The sequence below is a fragment of the Mytilus edulis genome, chromosome 1, assembly GCF_963676685.1.
Source record: "Mytilus edulis chromosome 1, xbMytEdul2.2, whole genome shotgun sequence".
Classification (NCBI taxonomy): domain Eukaryota; kingdom Metazoa; phylum Mollusca; class Bivalvia; order Mytilida; family Mytilidae; genus Mytilus; species Mytilus edulis.
The window spans coordinates 49,127,885-49,147,502 of record NC_092344.1 but is presented as its reverse complement, the minus strand read 5'-3'; the positions used below and the strand labels follow the sequence as shown (position 1 = coordinate 49,147,502).

The window sequence follows — 19,618 nt, the reverse complement described above, 5'->3', positions numbered from 1 at the left end:
CCTTTGGTGACCCTACAGTTTAAATTCTATAATAAGTAAGTAGTGAGCAGTTGTCGTTACAGACACACGTTCACCTAATCTGTCCCAGTCAATGGGATAATTTAAGGTCGTCAATCAATGGCCACAGCTACACTGTTTTGAATATGATTCTAATGAAACCTCTTGCAGGCAGCAACCATCAGTCAAAGTTATCATGATAGAAAATGCAAACTCTTGAATAGTGGATCACGATTTTAAAGATTAAACGCTGATGGAACTAGGCGAAAGAAGTACCCGAAATAAGCCGTCCCTATCCATACTTGTTTAAAATTGATTAATCGATAGCGGATGGCTGCTAAGCACCCAGTGGCAAATACTACATGCATATGAGGGACGATAGCTCGTTAATACAGATTCGAATGTATATTCAATATGCGCTTGGGACATTAGGCCCCTCTTTAAGTGTTTCTATTGTAGTTATAAATAGTCCTTAATATTTTTTTTTCTTTTGTCACTTATCTAATAATGCTCGATCTTATTTACGCGATATTACAATAACTCTAGTTTACATATACCTCGACTATATTCTTGTGGCAAGTAAAGGGTTTCATGCAACTAATGCATATTGTATATTCACCTGTCCTAGACCGACAAGACAGGACGAATCTGTAGCATGCTAGCACACAAGGTACTTGTGTTACTTATCTGATAATGCTCGCTGATATTCATCGATATTACAATACCTCTAGTGCACATACGACTCGAGTTATATTCTCGTGGGAAAATAAAGGGATCCATGCATGCCACAAACGCATATGGAATATTCACTTATATACTAGACAGACAAGACAAGACGAATCTGTAGCATGCTAGCACTCACGGTAACAGTAATGAAGACTTAGTACTTGATTCTATTACTCAGATACACTGTCATGACGCATAGCCAGGAGTCGATTTCACAAAAAAACTTGCGACTAAGATTGGTCTTAAGTCATGAACAAATCATTACACCTACGATCAGTCTTAGTCGTAAGTTTTTTTGTGAAATCGACTCCTGGCTAGTACTTGCTCTTTCTCCTAAATAGCGAAAACTTGTCGGAGCAGCATCAAATACTATTTTACATTTAAATGATTTATTTGAACCCTTTGGGATCGGACCCACTACCTTAACGCCAGTAAGAAATCTGGAGTTTCGTGGTATCGTACAAAGGTCGTATGGTTGAAGTGGTTCTCCTCTTATCCTTTTATTGGTCATGAATTGCCTTTTTTACTTCCGTTTGGAGTAAATGATTCAAGTATTTTGGATTCACTCTAATTATATAACGAAAATTATCACATAAGAACAAAGTTCTGTCGTCTAATAATATCTTGACCATGTGTGAAACTTTTTTGATTAAGTAGCTTATTTTGATTTTTTTTCTTCAAGAATTTCATAACAGTGTGATTGACGTCGTACGGTACGGTTTATTTCATTGTTGAAGGCCGTACTGTTGCCTTTATAATTGCTAAAATCAACTTTGGCGGATAATTGTCTTTTTGACAATCATATCGCATCTTTTTGTTTCTATAGTGAGATCGACGTCTTCTGGTGTTTCCTAAGATCTTGTTTGGATGTAGCTTTGTAAAGTTCTATTGAACTATTACAAATGAAATTATCGGTCTTAACTCTTTATCGTTTGTGCTTATTTTAAGGAATTTTACATGGAAATAAACAAGATTTTCCAATCATAAACAAATGCTTTCACAGTTGTCCAATGTTTGCTTTTTTATGTTGTTCATTGATAAATAGTATTACACTAAGTTTCAGTCATATACCATGACAACTGTTGCCATAGTAACGAATTGAACAGCATGCAAAAGCGGATTTTATAAAGATAGAAATTTGAAAATGATGTATCGTTTCTTTGCGAAGAGACAAAATATAAAACAAGAATATAATGATATATTTTACATATGCGAAAACTTAACAAAACCCCCAAAAGGCAATATATGTGTCATCATTAGATTTTTTGGTAAATCTATTTCTTCAACCCTTTGTTTCATCTTAGAGTCCACATTATAAGATACAGCGAAGAAGCTGCTAACATCATGGTAAACCACGGAGCTGAAATAGGAAAAAAGTTGTCTTTATATATATATCTCATTTTCGAATGGGACTTTTGTTTTTGTTGTTTTTTTTCCCCTCTCCTTCAGTTAAACAATAAAGTTTTTAGTAAAGTCGCAATGAATAATATAAACATAATCTTTACATTAAAAATATATCAGCATTTTCGCCGTCGATCTTTGCTGTCCTCTGTTGGTTTTGATGCTTTCAAACATTTTGTATTCTCACTCTTTTTATCGCGTGTTAGATATCTGAACTATCCAAGAAACATGTTTCGTGCACTATGAAAATAACATCAACATTTCATATTGCGCCTTTGTCTACCAACTTAACATTGTCTCAATTTAACACGTATTCTCATTTTTCTTGTCCTGAATATGCATTTAATTTCCCGCTACAAAGACGTTTAACATCCATTCATCCACATATCTCATCAACGCATAACTTCCTTTAAATGCAACTCAAGCAAATTACCTTTTATATTTAGCAAGTTGTTAAAGATGTCCACCGGAAGAAAGTACATGTTCTTCCATGATTAAACTTACCTGAATGCAAGGTACTGGCAGTGTCACAGTCATCTCCATCCGAAGCCAGTGTTAGATGATTTAGATAGCCAGCATCTGAAACAACAACAACATTGACTATATACAAAAATAAGAAGATGTGGACCACTTTTATACTATAAAAAAAGGGTTAGATTCAACTACTAGTACTTACTATTTTTTTTTTATTCTTTATTTTTGAAAAATGTTTAAACGAGAATGTGTCCCAAGTATACGTTTGCCCCATCCGCACTATACTTTTCTATGTTCAGTGGACCGTGAAAATAGGATAAAATCTCTTTTTTGGCATTAAAATTAGAAAGATCATATCATAGGGAACATGTTTACTAAGTTTCAAGTAGACTGGACTTCAACTTCATCAAAAACTACCTCGAACAAAAACTTCAACCTGAAGCGATACGAACGGTACGACGAACGAACGGACGGACAAAGGACGCACAGACCAGAAAACATAATGCCCATAAAATGGGGCTTAAAAAGTACTTCATCAATTTTGAATAGACACAGCGATTATTGTCGATCTTATTTAATTTGGAAAATATCATTTGTCCTTTTTTTATGGTACCATACATATGCTCTTGGAATATACAATGTACAAGTTATTTTTATTCTAAAACGCAACGGCATTATCATAAAAATATAAACACATTGATTTTAATCAGTCACTCTACAATCTTTATTTATACGCAGTTTCTACAAGTCTTTCTAAAATATTCGCCTGAAAAATAAGGCAAAATCACCTTCGAGACCCCTTGTATCGTTGTTCCGATGGGGAAATTCAATCAAAATCATGCCAACTGTCTAGTATGAAAGAGTTTTATAAATTAAGCTTAAATATATTCAAAACTAAATGACAGCGGGCCCCATGAATACAATCCTTCGTATTGGTGCACGGGGGATGCATATTTTGACCAAGTCTTTAAATTCTGAAGATTGTTGAATAAAGAAAACTTCATTGATCTCGTGAATCCGAAGCGCTTTTCCGGATATATCTTCATAAGAAACGCTCAAATGAAAACATTTCAAAGCCAATGATGTTAAAGAGACGAGAAAAGCCATATATGCGTTAGGAAACTTCTACTACATGTAATGGTTTGATGTCATTACACAGTACACAGTTATTATATGTTATTCTGTATGTGTAATAGAGTTTCTTGTCTATTTCAAACACGTGAATTTTTAATCTGCTAAGATATTGATGTGAGATAACATTCAAAGATGCGCTCTGATTGATTAATGTGCATCGTTGTCAAAACATTGAAGGTCATGATTTCAAATTTTCTTTGAATGTGATGCATAAAATATACAATCGTTTATTCAATTATCGAAAAGATCATTTTGAATGTATTTTGACAAAAAGCACTGATACTGGTTCTTTGAAGTGTGATATAAAATCAAAAATTACTGCACTCCGTTGCACTTTTAACAGAGAATCATTAGAGCATAACTGATTTTATAACATATATTTGTGGTATATTTTTATATTTTAGTTATTATCAGATTCAGTTCATACAAACATTTATAAATATTGATAATTATTTGAATGATTCACGCTTTTTTAGAATTCAGAGTGTTAAATGGAGTTTATTATACAAATAAAGGCAACAGTAGTATACCGCTGTTAAATCCATGGACAAAATCAAAATCGGGGTAACAAACTAAAACCAAGGGAAACGCATTAAATATAAGAGGAGAACAACGACATAAAACTAAAATGTAACACACATAGACAAAATCCCACGAGAATAACAAATATAACATATATATATATATAACATCAAAACCAAATACATGAATTTGGGATAGACAAGTACCGTGACACGTCTTATCGCAATGTGAATTTACACTCAAAAATAAGAGAAAACAAACGACACAACGTTATAATGTAATACACACAGAAACGAACTATTATAATATAACAATGGCCATATATACAACAAATAGATTGGGTGAATGTTTTGTATTTTTTTTCAAATGTAAATAGACTTTTTTGTAAGCAGTTATGTTGACTTTATAATTCGCTATTTTATTTTAATCATACAAGTAAGGAAAACAAGATGAATATTTGAGACTTTTTTCATTTTTTCTGGTTATTCAGAAAAAAAGTTTTATAAAATGTTTAGACACTATTGACACAGATGTACGACTTTACACTAAAATCTATGCTGTCATCATTTAATTATTTTCAGCGGTTTTTCTCGATTATGAGTGCCCTTTTCATTATGTTCAGTAGTATAACAATTATGTTGAGCAGTAACATCATAATGATCAGTAGAATAATCATTATATTGTGCAGATATGGTATTACATTCAGCACTTTAATCAATATACTTAGCAGTTTTGGCTTTATGTTCAGTAGGTAAATTATTCTATTGAGTAGATTTGTCTTTATATTCAGTACTTTTGAAAATATTTTCTGTCAACATATTTTTATATTATGTAGATTTCTCATTATGTTGACTACAGAAATAGACAATAATAGTGCATTGACTTGACATATCAACGATATAAGGATGAGGCTTAGAAACGGGGAAATGCGAGGCTGTGCCGAGCATTTTCCCCGTTTCGGGCCGAATCCTTATATCGTTGATATGTCAAGTCAATGCACTATTATTGTCTTTATACTGCAATCTAAAAAAAAAACATTTTCAATTGTTGTTTATTGTGTTAATGTTATTTATTTGATTTAAATATTGGGAAAATCCTACTTTAAAAGGCCTCATATCACACCGACGGAGAAATATAAAACACGATGAAATGTACATCATTACCGCAATCAATGATGAACGAATTCGTTGCAGACTAAAATATCAACAATAAACATAAAACATAATGATTTATAGGTTGCAAACAAAAAAATATTAATAAGTGAAATATGTTTTCCCAAAAATTGCAAAAGAAACGAGTTTGAGTCGTTAAACGCATCGTTGTTTACATTGGAAACAAGAACAGGTTGAAGAGGTCGTATGAATAATTAAATATAATTTCGACAATTTCTATTTAAATATTCATGAGGAAAAGTGATATCAGGTCAGTGACTGTATATGGCATAGAAATATACAGTCAACGCATTTTGACTGCTCAAATAGAACGAGTGCAGTATAAACCGAAATATTCAGTGGTCAAACACACTTTATAATCAGTACTGTTATCATTATGTTGAATGAAATAAATATTATGTTCAGTACAAACAACTTTATGATCAGTGGTCAAAATGTTTTATGTTTGGTTCAAAAAATATTATACATATACAATAATAGTGCATTGACTTGACATATCAACGATATAAGGATGAGGCTTAGAAACGGGGAAATACGAGGCTGTGCCGAGCTATTTCCCCGTTTCGGGCCGAATCCTTATATCGTTGATATGTCAAGTCAATGCACTATTATTGTCTTTATACTGCAATCTAAAAAAAAAATTTCGATTGTTGTCTAATGCGTTAAGGTTATTTATTTGATTTAAATACTGGGGGAAATCCCCTTTAAAAAGGCCTCACATCATGCTCGCTGAGAAATATACAACACAATGAAATGTACATTTACCTGTTGATACCCACACTCGATGGTGAACGAAAGCGTTTGAGTATGGACTAAAATATCAACCATAAGCATAAAACATAATGATTTATAGGTTGCAAACAAAAAAAAATCAACCAATGAAATATGTTTTTCCAATAAATTCAAAATAAACAAGGTTAAGTCGAACCACGCATCGTTGTATGCATTGGAAACAAAAACAGGTTGAAGAGGTCGTATGAATAATTAATTATTATTTCGGCAACTTTTAATTAAATATTCATGAGGAAAAGTGATATCGGGTCAGTGACTGTATATGACATAGAAATATACAGTCAACGCATATTGACTGCTCAAATAGAACGAGTGCAGTATAATAGGTGGTTAATCAATTATACTCAGTGATTTTTTCATTATGTGGTGGTGGTAGACTTCCGAAAATAACCGAAAACATACGAAGCCGGACAATTTTTTCGCCGTTTATTTTCATACTGTCAACATGTCGTCTGCTATACAACGCGTGCTCTTGCAGAACTTAATCTGCAAATCTTTTAAAAGTTTAAAGATGAGAGGATAGAGGATGACACTTTTCAGCACCTTACTGATCAAGACTTGATCAGACTAGGTGTTGAAACTATTGGTGATAGAATAAGATTGAGGGAAGCGATGAGGAAGACTCTGTGACTAAATGACACAGAAATTAACAACTATAGGTCATCATAATGCCCCCAATAATTAGAAAAGCCCCCGCATAGTCAGCTATAAAAGAGGGAGGAAAGATACCAGAGGGAGAGTCCCCGAAATGCTGTGTGACAGACAGTGTTATTAATTAATTATTAGCTCCCTTGGTAAAACTTCAAATTTCATATTTAATGTATTTCATTGTTAAATAATTTACATGAAGCTTAATAAGTATATATTTGATAATTGCATAGATTTTGTTATTTGAATTCATTGGTTAAAGATATCTATTTATATTGTAAAGTTTAATATTTGCATCGTCGCAAAACCTTTGGTTACCCTCTTTGGATACAATCAGTGAGAAACTTATATATTCTATAGATCCGTTCGAAGTTTATTAAGATACCGGCCGTGGAAGGGTTAATCACTCACACAAGGTTGATAACAACTTCTATTTGTTGGAAGAAAAATATGTTGAATTATATGAGGACTAACATTGCTAGCCAAGCATTCCATCTCCCATTAAATAAGTGTCACCGGATATATTTATCCATTTTGGTTCATTATTATGCAGTTCATATTAATTGTGTTTTCCGTGTTATATGTTTTCCATTCATATTATATTCATATTTCATATCATCATGTTTCTTGACGATTGACGACAATAGTTTTGCGCTGCATATTTTGAAATAGACTATAGCTTTATACGCTATGCTTTGCTTTACGTACTCAATATTTAAATTAGTACAATAGAAAGTTAAAGCGATTCTTATTATTATTTAAATGATATATATTTATATTTAAATAGCATGAGTTTTGCATGAGCTCCAAGCGCGGCAATACTAACCATATATATATTAATACAATTTCACTTTTAAAGTTAGTCACTGGTCATTATTACAATCGGGGAGGCGGCAGACGTCTACGATGTCTACGCTGCAGGTACTTGTAAATTTATTTATTCTTTTAGCAATGTTTAAAATGTTTCAATTAAAGTAAAGTTATTTTAGTACTTCATATATAGAATTCAGTATGGCTTGAAAGCCGCATTTTGGTATATAAGTTAAGGTCAGAATAAAGCTCCGTTGCATGCAAATATTTCAGTATATATATTGTTCATATTTATTGGAACATAATTGTAAACTTGGTTTACAATTTGTATACTTGCAGATTTATATATAATAAAGTATTTATATATTGGACGACTCATTAAATGCAGAAATGGCCCACACGCATTACAACGACAAGTTTATGGGTTTATGGTGATTTATCCCTCATCCCAAGTCGATTTTATATGGTGTCCCATTCTTCCTGCGACATAAGCGCAAACTACATGACTTTTGTAATTTGGAATAAGAGTGAATTGAAGTATTGATTTACTTTCAAACGTTGGCCACGATGTTCCTACAACACGACCTTACAAAAATGCGGCGTCGAAGAGGGTGTTTGACTTCGATGAATTTTTACAAGTTTTATTCGGTTTTTTATATTGTTGGTTGATTCTGGTTCTGTTCGTTTGGTGATGTCATTTTATCAAAAATTACGTGAGTTGTGGAAATCGATTTAATTTAATTGACATGTAAACGGTTTTCCATATTTTTTTGAAAAAGATGTTTAATTTTGAAGGTGCATATCATCTGTCATTGTAAAATTTCTATATCTTAATTCAACCCCAATACAAATATATCTGACACTCTGCAAGTAAATCGAACATTTTTACCCTTGGTTAAATTTGAATAGAATTGTATTTTCCCTGGCACATAAGTTGTCGAAATGCACCCCTTCAATTACTTGAACCTTGGCTTGAGAATTATTCCCCAAGTCATCTATAGTGTTTAACTTCTGATATACATTTTCAAATATAGTAATCTACTCCTGGATTGTCCGCGAAAACGGCAAATATAATCCCGAGTTTTTATTAATTCGATGAAACGGTTTTCGTCGCTGTTTGGGATTTGTCTTTCAATTACCTCCATTTCATGCACAAGTTTATATTGACGAAAAGTTCCGGCTTCGCTAGTACAGGAATTACTTTCAACATGAATAGCAGGACAAATCGCGAAGTTAAACATTCCGTGAACTGGTATTAAGTCTTTTAATATTGGTGAATACACCTTACTGAAGTGACGACTTTAAATGATCTATTTCGGAGTACTTCCGTAACATAAATTTCAATTCGCATTTTACATTTAGAGGACTGTTTTGGTGTCTCCAATTTGTCTTTGTCTTTTTCCCCATTTCCCAATTCTTTCAAATAAATCGTTAAAAGCTATAAACGATTAATAAAAATTGCAAAATTTAACCTGTGTCGAACCTATGTCCCCGGGCGGAGTCTATAGCAACATGCACTATTCTTTTTTTTCCCGCTTCAATCATCAACCTCTTTTTCCAAATTTAATAACACGATTTGTTTTAATTATCATGAACATTTAATTGAAACTTTAGCACATCTGTAACGTCGGAAATTAGCGTCTTTAGGATTTTAGACGTTTTCAGACGTTTGGACAAATTGGCTACCGTTTTGTAATGTATGGAAGCATTTGATTCCTTTAAGACCCAAATATGTAGTTAATAAGAAAAGAACCTTGGCATTTTTTACTCTTCGTGTATCTAACTTTTGTTTTGATCCATTATAAAAAAAATACGCGTTTAACTTCTTTGAAAAATGAAATATCAACTTTGACAAAATGGCTACCGTTTGAAAAACGACTGTGTAGAGAAGATTTTATTGAATCAGCAATATTTGAACTCACACGAGGCAAATATTTGTACTTTTGTTAGATATTATTATTGTCTCACTCTTTTTATTCATTTTCTGCTATATCTACTTATAAAATTCACTTTCAGTCGTTGAGTAAACGAAAAACGTCGTTGGACATTTTTCTTATTGCAGCTTAATATGCAGCCACCGAGTCAAATGAAAGTTGGCAAAATAACCGCTTTAACGCCACAAAGAACCGACACATGTCGTTGTTCCTGCCAAGAATCAAGAAGATCAGAGCATAAGAAATAGGATCACTATACATAAGAGTTAAAACAGTTTTTCATACATGTAACGTTGGACATCCGGTTTTTTTTCACATAGCTAAATCTTATTTTAATCCTCAAATATACTAGATATATTACTTAGTTTATGATCAAGAGCTGTAAAACATAATTTAAAACATATATTGAATTTGTTTTAATATTGGTTCATGTTTTCTGATAATATTTTTATTTTGTTTTGCGGATGAAATTTTGAAGATTCTGTTTTAAATCCTAGGGGTTGTAGGAACATCGTGCCCTACGTTTGAAAGTAGAAATAGAGCAATCAATACTTCAATTCACCCTTATTACAAGAAGCCATGTAGTTTGCGCTTGTATATAGGGAGATGGAAAGGTTGGCTTGCCTGAACGTCAGTCCTCTGATATTTCCACGTTTTTTCTTCCAACAAAAAGGAATTTTTTGTTGACCTGAGCTTTATTTTATTTATCTTCATTCTCTGGCTCATCAGCTCTTCCACGGCCGGTCACTTTTGAATCGGAGATGGGATCTATAAAACATATAAGTTTCTCACTGAATGTATCCAAAGAGGGTAACCAAAGGTTTTGCGACGATGCAAATATTAAACTTTACAATATGAATAAATATCTTTAACCAATGAATTCAAATAGCAAAAGCTACGCAATTAACAAATATATACTTATTAAGCTTCATGTAAATTATTTAACAATGAAATACATTAAATATCAAATTTGGAGTTTTACCAAGAGAGCGAATAATTAATTAATAACACTGTCTGTCACACAGCATTTCGGGGACTCTCCCTCTGGTATCTTTCCTCCCTCTTTTATAGCTGACTATGCGGGTGCTTTTCTAATTATTGGGGGCATTATGATGACCTATAGTTGTTAATTTCTGTGTCATTTAGTCACAGAGTCTTCCTCATCGCTTCCCTCAATCTTATTCTATCACCAATAGTTTCAACACCTAGTCTGATCAAGTCTTGATCAGTAAGGTGCTTAAAAGATTTGCAGATTAAGTTCTGCAAGAGCAAGTTGTATAGCAGACGACATGTTGACAGTATGAAAATAAACGGCGAAAAAATTGTCCGGCTTCGTATGTTTTCGGTTATTTTTGGAAGTCTACCACCACCACATAATGAAAAAAGCACTAAATATAATTGATTAACCACCTAGTATAATATTTTTTGAACCAAACATAAAACATTTTGACCACTGATCATAAAGTTGTTTGTACTGAACATAATATTTATTTTACAGAATACAATGATCAGTCTACAGAACATAATATTTATTTCAATCAATATAATGATAACAGTACTGATTACAAAGTGTGTTTGACCACTGAATATTTCGGTTTCTGTAGTCAACATAATGAGAAATCTACATAATATAAAAATATGTTGACAGAAGATATTTTCAAAAGTACTGAATATAAAGACAAATCAACTCAATAGAATAATTTACCTACTGAACATAAAGCCAAAACTGCTAAGTATATTGATTAAAGTGCTGAATGTAATACCATATCTGCACAATATAATGATTATTCTACAGATCATTATGATGTTACTGCTCAACATAATTGTTATACTACTGAACATAATGAAAAGGGCACTCATAATCGAGAAAAAAACGCTGAAAATAATTAAATGATGACAGCAGCATATACTAAATATGAACAACGGAAGACAGCTATGGCGTTCCATAGAACAGGATGATTTCTACTTCCCAATAATCAATTTGCCATTTCTCTACCGTAAAATTGGAAATGGCGAATGTGTCAAAGAGACAACAACCCGATCACAGAAAAAACAACAGCAGAAGGTCACCAACAGGTCTTCAATGTAGCGAGAAATTCCCGCAACCGCATCCTTCAGCTGGCCCCTAACATACCCACTTCTACGTCGTATAGTGTGTTTATATCTCAATTGGTGTGTGCATATTCACACTATACTGACATCATATACGGAAGTGTTCTACTTCCGCAGAAACTGCTCAAGCATAGTTATGAGGAGGACAGACTAAGAATGACACTCTGTAAACTTTATGGACACCATCAAGAATTCGGTTGATCTATATGATGTGTCTGTATCTAAACTAATTCATGACATTTTTACCACGTCTTAGATTTTGGTTTAACATCTATGTTGTCTGTCTACTAGGTACCGAACCTGACCTATTTCCTAATATGACTGTTATGCCAAAAGTGAATTAACATTGCTGTGCAGTGTGTGTCGGTGTTTTGTACATACACACAACATTCATGGATTTATTGTTTATGTTTTTGTTATGGTTTCGAGTAGATACTATGTTTATGTCTTATCGTTTGTAGTCCAAATAATTATAATATTGCCTTTCCATACCATTGTTTAAATGAATATATAAAATAATAGTTATTCGAGATTGTATGTTAGTGAAGTAAGCGCGTCACAGTTTTTATTATCCTGTGGTGTTTATCGATAGTGGAATATGTTCGTTGTTGTTCTGCGGTTTGCATGTTGTGTCGACTATAATATAATTTGTTAGTGCCTGTCTCTGTTGTTAATGTTCTTGCGTGTGTTTGTTCTGTATTGCTGTCACATTGTGTTTTAGTGATATTTTTTAACATTGTCATAAAGCGGGAGGTTTGACATCCCATTAAAGCAGGTTCAACACACCAATTTGTTTTCTTAAAATGTCCCGTACAAAGTGAAGAATATGGCAGTGGTTATCAAAAAGTAAAATCACAAAAATACTGAACTCAGAGGAAAATCAATTCGGAAAGTCCATAATCACATGGCAAAATCAAATAACAAAACGCATCAAAAACGAATGGACAAGAACTGTCATATTCCTGACTTGGTACAGGCATTTTCAAATGTAGAAAATGGTGGATTGAACCTGGTTTTATAGCTATCTAAACCTCTCACTTGTCATGACAGACGTATCACATTCAATTATATTGTCACCGATGCTTGAACAAAACAAACCGACACAATAGTAAAAAATGTCAAAAATAGGGGTACAGCAGTCAACATTGTGTTATCATATTAATCACTATAAAAACAACAAATGTAACGAAAAAGCACACATCAAATTAACATCCTCATTTTGATTATATTATACGATTTTATTTGTCTATGTAAAATGCACCCATCAAGGAAGGTTAGTATCAATGTGTGTTGGCGGTTTTTTTGTTCGGTGTTCCTGTTGTTCCTATGTTTTCCTTTTATAGTTGATGTATTCCTCTAGGTTTTGGTTTGTAACCCGGATTTTTTTTCTCAATCGATTTATGACTTTTAAACACCGGTATACTACTTTTCTCTTAATTTAGAACAACAACGAAACTCGAAGAAGAAGGAACGACAGAACTTTAAAAAGGAATTAAGAAAGGAAAGGAAAGGGAAAAAATACCCAGAAGAGATTTAGAATTTAACCGACCTTCATTTGAAACAATTGTGTAAATACTGTAGAATGGAAAGAATACAAGTGCGGATGTGGTGTAAAATGTTTTAGATTTTATTTACAACATTCAATTTTCGTTTAATGCCTTTTTTGTATTATGTTTATCGTTATTCAAACAAGGAGGAGCTTGACATTGAAATGTTGAAATTATATATTTTCATATAAAATTATATTTGTCATCTTATTTTAATTATTGTTTTAATATCCAAAACACACATTTTGGAATTAAATCGTTACACTGAATACCTAAACAATTATATAATTTTAAAAATGAACTCTTAGCCTTTTTCTATTTACAGCAGGTATTACTTCAGGCGATTGGAGTTCTACTTTTAGCCAAATTTTGGGGAAATATGTGACATTTTCCCCCCCCTTTTTGCAATATTTTATAGCCAATGAATGCAGTTTGTTGCCATAGATACACCAAAAACGAAACTATATTTTACCATTTTATATACTGGATATAAAATCTATGGAATATTCTGATTCCATACATATGCACATATATGACACAAATAATAAGCTTAATATTGCAAGAAAACAATAAAAAGGGGATGGTAAAATTTATGAGGGCTAATTTTGATATTTTTTCCTAACTGTTTATTGCTACCTTATGTGATAACAAATCCGGTAAATAGTCTTATTCGGTAGGTCACATTCATGAAAGGGAAGGGGATTGTAGTTACAACGTAAGGGACATATCCGATATCATTTGTGAAACGGTTATTCCATAACGGTTAACCAACTTGTGATGGCGTCCGTAAAACTTACGAAGGGATGATTTCAACTTCACCATTTGGAACTCTTGGTTTAATAGCTTCCTTGTAAGCAGCAACCCTCTATTAAGAAAATCATGATAGGAAATGCAAGCACGGGAATATCGTATCCATTGGGAGATATATACCCCGTGTGCAGGTGCTGCTGGAATGTTGCTACTAAGAAATGGAAAGTTGACAATTGGAAAGCTGAAATCATCTCTTTTGTCGTAAAGTTTTGTTTTCAACCGACCCTCATTGTCAATTTCTAGATGTAAGTCAAGATATGAGGCCGACTTAACTGTATCTGTAGTATTCTTTATCTCTAGTTCGATGGGATAAATGCGTTCCACATAGTCACCAAATTTTGAATTATTTAGTGAAAGAACATCGTCTATATAGCGGAAAGTAGAGTTAAAGGATATTGTTAACTTCTTATCTTTCTTCCTAAGAAGTTCCTGCATGAAGTCATCCTCATAATAATAAAGAAACAAGTCGGCAAGTAGAGGGGCACAGTTTGTTCCAATTGGAATGCCGACATTCTGTTGAAAAACACGTCCTCTTGTCAATCAAGAAATCAATCATCTTGAAAATATTAGTTTCAGAGAATTTTTTGTTTGAATCAGAGTGATCCTTTACAAAGTAGGATTTATCCCTCTCTAAGACAAGATACCTGTATCTACGTTGGTCATTCTTTTTTTATGAAGCAAAGCACTACCAACTCTTTCAATTTGTCTTTTAGTTTGGAACGTGGAATACTTGTGTAAAGAGTAGAAAAGTCAAATGTTTTGATACTGTTACAAGATGAAAGCGAGTTAGATTGTATGTACTCTAAAAGATCTGTGGAATTTTTAAGTATCCACATCTGATTCACGCCACCTTTAGAATAAGCAGTTTCTCAATAACTTTGAAGCCCGTCTTTAATGTAAACAAGATCATGAAATTTTATTTATAAATATTATCTACTTATTCTAAATCATATTTTTTACGAATCATTAATTTTTATTTCATTTTTAATTTTGATATATTTCAATCGTGTGATATATTACACGGTATCTAATATATTAGATGGTAATATCCGATTTAACAAAAAAGAATTTAATAAATATATAATAGTTTGTTCAGTCGATGCACAGTTTCTAAATAAGCCCTCATTATAATAAAAGGAGCCAGACAGTGGGAACGTTTGTTTGTGTGTTTTAAGATTGTAACACAGTGAATCTGATGACTGCTGTACCCATATTTTGACTATTTTGTTTATTTATAATGTTTGTTTTGTCCACGCATCGTTATAAATATAACGGAATTTGATGAAACTGTCGTACAAGTGAGAGGTTTAGCGCTATAAAACCAGGTTCAATCCACCATTTTCTACATTTGTGAATGCATGTACCAAGTCAGGAATATAACAGTTGTTGTCCATTCGTTTGATGTGTTTTGTCATTTGATTTGCCATGTGAATAGGGACTTTCCGATTGAATTTTCCTCGGAGTTAGGTATTTTTATGATTTTAATTTTTGTTAGGAGCAAAGCTAAGGAACTTGGCTACCACCAAGTGGCTACTAGCTTTAATCAAGCTCTTAGAGAGTGACTAAACAGTCAAGCTTTCCTGAATTTTTGGTTATTAATGCTGAACTTCGTATTTGATTTCGCTTTGGAACTCCTTTGATTAGAACGCCACTGAGGAGTATAATGGAAACGAAACATGTGTCTGGCGTACCAAATTATAAGCTGGTATCTTTGATCAGTTTTTTTTTCGAACGCTCATAAGGATTAAAGGGTTCCAAACGTTCAATGGTAGTCAAATGGTTTTAAAGAGATTGAGACTGTTTTATCTTAAGGCAACACAAAATTAAAAACCATATAAATCTTAGATGAACTTTTGACTGATTGTTTTGCAACCTTAGTTATGTAATATTAAGATATAAAGTATGTAGGACAATGATAAAATTTACTGTATCATAGCCCTTGTCATTATTTTTCATTCTTGTAAATATTTAAAGATGGATCAAATAGAGTTTAAAACATGAATATGAAAAACATTTCAAATTCTGATATCTTGCTTTTATTTTGCTATCAGATACAAGTATTTTTTTTATCATATCCCAGGTACTTTATTGTAAATTTATAAAAAGGATGTCATGAAATGTAATATTTAATCAAAAACTCATTCAACGGCAAATTGTATGCCGAAATCTAATTATATTTTCAAGATATTCATCAAAATGTTAGACTAAATCATATTCAAGTTTCACTAGGTTTTTTATTACTGATAATCATGGCTCTGCAACTTGTTGACTATAGTCCAGTAGTCATTTTGTTCAACTAGATGATAAAAAAAATATTTAAGAGAATATTCGAAACCATATAAGGTTAGTTATCTGAAGGATTTGAAAATCTAAATTCTATATAATTCAAAGAATTTATCAGTTGCGATTTGTCAAGTGTACATAATAAATAATAAAGTCCTTCCCATTTTTAAACTTAAATTAGTGCGTCTGCATTTCAGCATTTTATTTTTTACGACATAAGTCGCGCGCTTAAATGTACAAGTTCAATTGTTGGTATCGTTATCTGAAACTTCTTCTCTCTTTTTAGTCGCCCTAATTTTCATAATCTTAATACCTTAAAAATAATGCAATGTTCGTGTTATATGCAACATGTCTGAAGTCAAATGCTAGTAATTATCATTAACGTTTAATAACCGAGCGTGTTGCATATGTACATGTAATTGCAGTTGATATCTAAAAAATGAATTATATGGTTTATCCATTTCAAAAAATCATGTTGGTATGACCAAAACTATAATTTTAATTTCATTAATTTTAATAGTAAGAAAACATATTAAAAGTCATTAAAGTATTAATATTACAACACCTACCTTGCAAAGAATTTATAAGAATTAATACCAAAAAACATTTTACAAGTAGTTGGGTCGTCATTTCAAATGGTACACTTTCACAGTAATAAAGACGAAGAAATTTGTCTCTTTAAATATTTCATTTTGATAAATAAAAATTAATTGGTCCTGTCGCCTGCGTTATTTGTGCTTGATTAAATTTCTATCGTCATTATATTATGTTTATGAATATCTAACTAATTCAATGTGATCTTGGTTTGATGCATAAAGATATGATTAATAATTGCGATGACCAATCACAATTTTAATCGCTGAAATTGTGATGACCAATTATTTTAGTCTTATTTTTGAAAGTAAGAGACTATTGTTATAGTTATATCAATCTTCCTATGTAGTTTTAATACATGAAAGGTCGCATTTGTTTTAGGAGCAAGCAAGTTAAAAATCACCACAATTTTTGGTGGGGTTCGTGTTGCCAGGTCTTAGTTTTCTATGTTGTTTCTTGTGTACTATTATTGTCTTTGTCAATTTGTTTTCGATTGATGAGTTTGTCTGTTCCTCTGGTATCTTTCGCCCCTTTTTTGTAATTGAATAACCATTTAATCTTGGACGGAGATTATTGTTTGATAGATTGATTATTTAGTGTTAAACTAAACTTTCAGCACTTTTGTTAGTGCCTACTTATCTGATGATATTCTTTGGGCCTAACAGTCGAACGACAGAGGTATCGACCCAGGGTTCAACGTTTGGCATCCCATTTATCTTTATAGTCAGTTACATTTTGAACGACAATTTCAAGATATTAGAGAGTGTGCTAGATTTAGTTTTAAAATTTTCGGTAGTAAAGAGAAATATAAGTTAAAACTAGACGTAGAAAGGACTAGATAAATTCTTTTTTTTTCAAATGTGAGCGCAATTGAATGAATGTATGTTCATTTTGTTAAACATGTTTGAAGTTAATAAGTAGAATAATTATATCATTTGAACTTAATATTGTGGAAGTTGTTTATATTTAATATGAATTTACAGAGATGCGTTACCAAACAACAATCAAGTCAAAGTCCCCAGCAAACCAAATTCAAATAAAAACTCTACATTTATTATACCGGTATAGAAAAATAAAGGGATGCATTTGTCGTGAAAGAGATGTCAATTATTTAGAAATGCTGTGTTTAGTATCAACCAAAGATCTTTGATGATTTCAAAAAATGTGATAGACATCATCTTTTATTCAAACTTTTGCGTAAATGATTTTATAGATTTAGTTTGAATGGATATAAGGTGTTTCCTTGGTTGAGACACAGCAATTTAAAATTTAAATATATAAAAATCGTTATTTCAAAAAGTAAAAACCCTGACGTGTATAAAAATATCTGGATCTAATATACTAGAAATTAAGTTTAGACTTTGAGTCAAACTGGTTAGAATTAAGATAATTGATTCTTGCAATTATTTGAACTGTATACCTGTCATGTAATGTTGTCATTTTAGTGTTATATTTAACAATGCCATCAAAGCTCGGGGTTTGGCTAGCCACAAACCAGGTTCAACCCACCATTTTTTTCTTAAATAACCTGTCAGGAGAATGGCAGTAGCTATCTTATAGCTCGTTTCAGTGTGTGTTGCCTTGTCTTTTTTTGTGTTGCACTTCAGTGTTTCTGTTGTTTCGTTGTTTTCCTTTTAAACTAGTAACTGATTTTTTTCCCTCGGTTTTAGTTTGTAACCCGGATTTGTTTTCTCTCATTGATTTTTGACTTTCGAACAGTGGTCTACTACTGTTGTCTTCATTTAATTGCATTTATAAAAGAATTTGTAATAAAATTGATGGAAAAAATGTCCTCCAAATTATTTCTTCTCGCGTTAGAGAATTATAATTTTACAGTGAATATCTACAGCCCATATAATGCAAAGAATCTTGATAGTAAGGCTACACATGTCTGCTTCGTGACGAGATCAGTTGTTTAGTAAATTGAACATCTACGAACAATTCCTTATAAGAGAGCAACCATTTAACTTCAAAAGGGTTGAAGAGAAATAGTTTTTTGTCTGAGTCGCCTAAAAATGTCGCGCTTTTTTAATATGTTTTCGACACTATCAATCAAATTATGATTTTCAAAATTCAACACCATAAGGTATTGGGAAAATCTTGATTCAGAATATTATCTTTTTTTATCAAATTGGGGATCATAATATTATTTTTAAGAAAAAAAATATAACTCGCCCCCCAAGACGTTGAATTGATGTTCCCTTAGGATGTTTGATAAAAGTAACGATTCAGCTTCAATACGGTTTATTCACCAAATTTTAACTTCGCAAGTTTTGCTGTTGCCATCCCAAACTGAAAGATTTGTTTAACAGTGTCGCAGTATGCAGACATTTATTGGACCTGTCATAGATCAATTAAGCTCAATATTTTTTAATTGGGATTATAAGGGAAATGGCATTACATGCTAAGTATAACTTTTGAAATGCAGGTTGTCTGTCAATGGATATACCTCATTCACATTCAGATTATAAGTACATGTAAAAACAAAAATGTAAATTGTTCCAATCAAATTGCTTCATGATCCTTAGATATCACATGATATAACACATATCTACTTTATCCTGTAATACACTATAGCGACTTAGTAAAATATAGCATTTCAGACAATATTGCAGTTCAGTAAAATCACAAAAAAAAAATTATTCTCTCATATTAGTAGATG

General features: G+C 32.1%; 1 long non-coding RNA gene across 1 annotated transcript; it reads right to left on the bottom strand.

The window, feature by feature from the left end:
* Window positions 1-1,906: 1,906 nt before the first annotated feature.
* Window positions 1,907-17,068, bottom strand: LOC139484378 (uncharacterized). Its single transcript, XR_011655108.1, has 3 exons — window positions 16,932-17,068; window positions 2,629-2,703; window positions 1,907-2,083 (listed from the first exon to the last, which is right to left on the bottom strand). It is a non-coding gene; the product is annotated as an uncharacterized lncRNA (long non-coding RNA).
* Window positions 17,069-19,618: the final 2,550 nt, after the last annotated feature.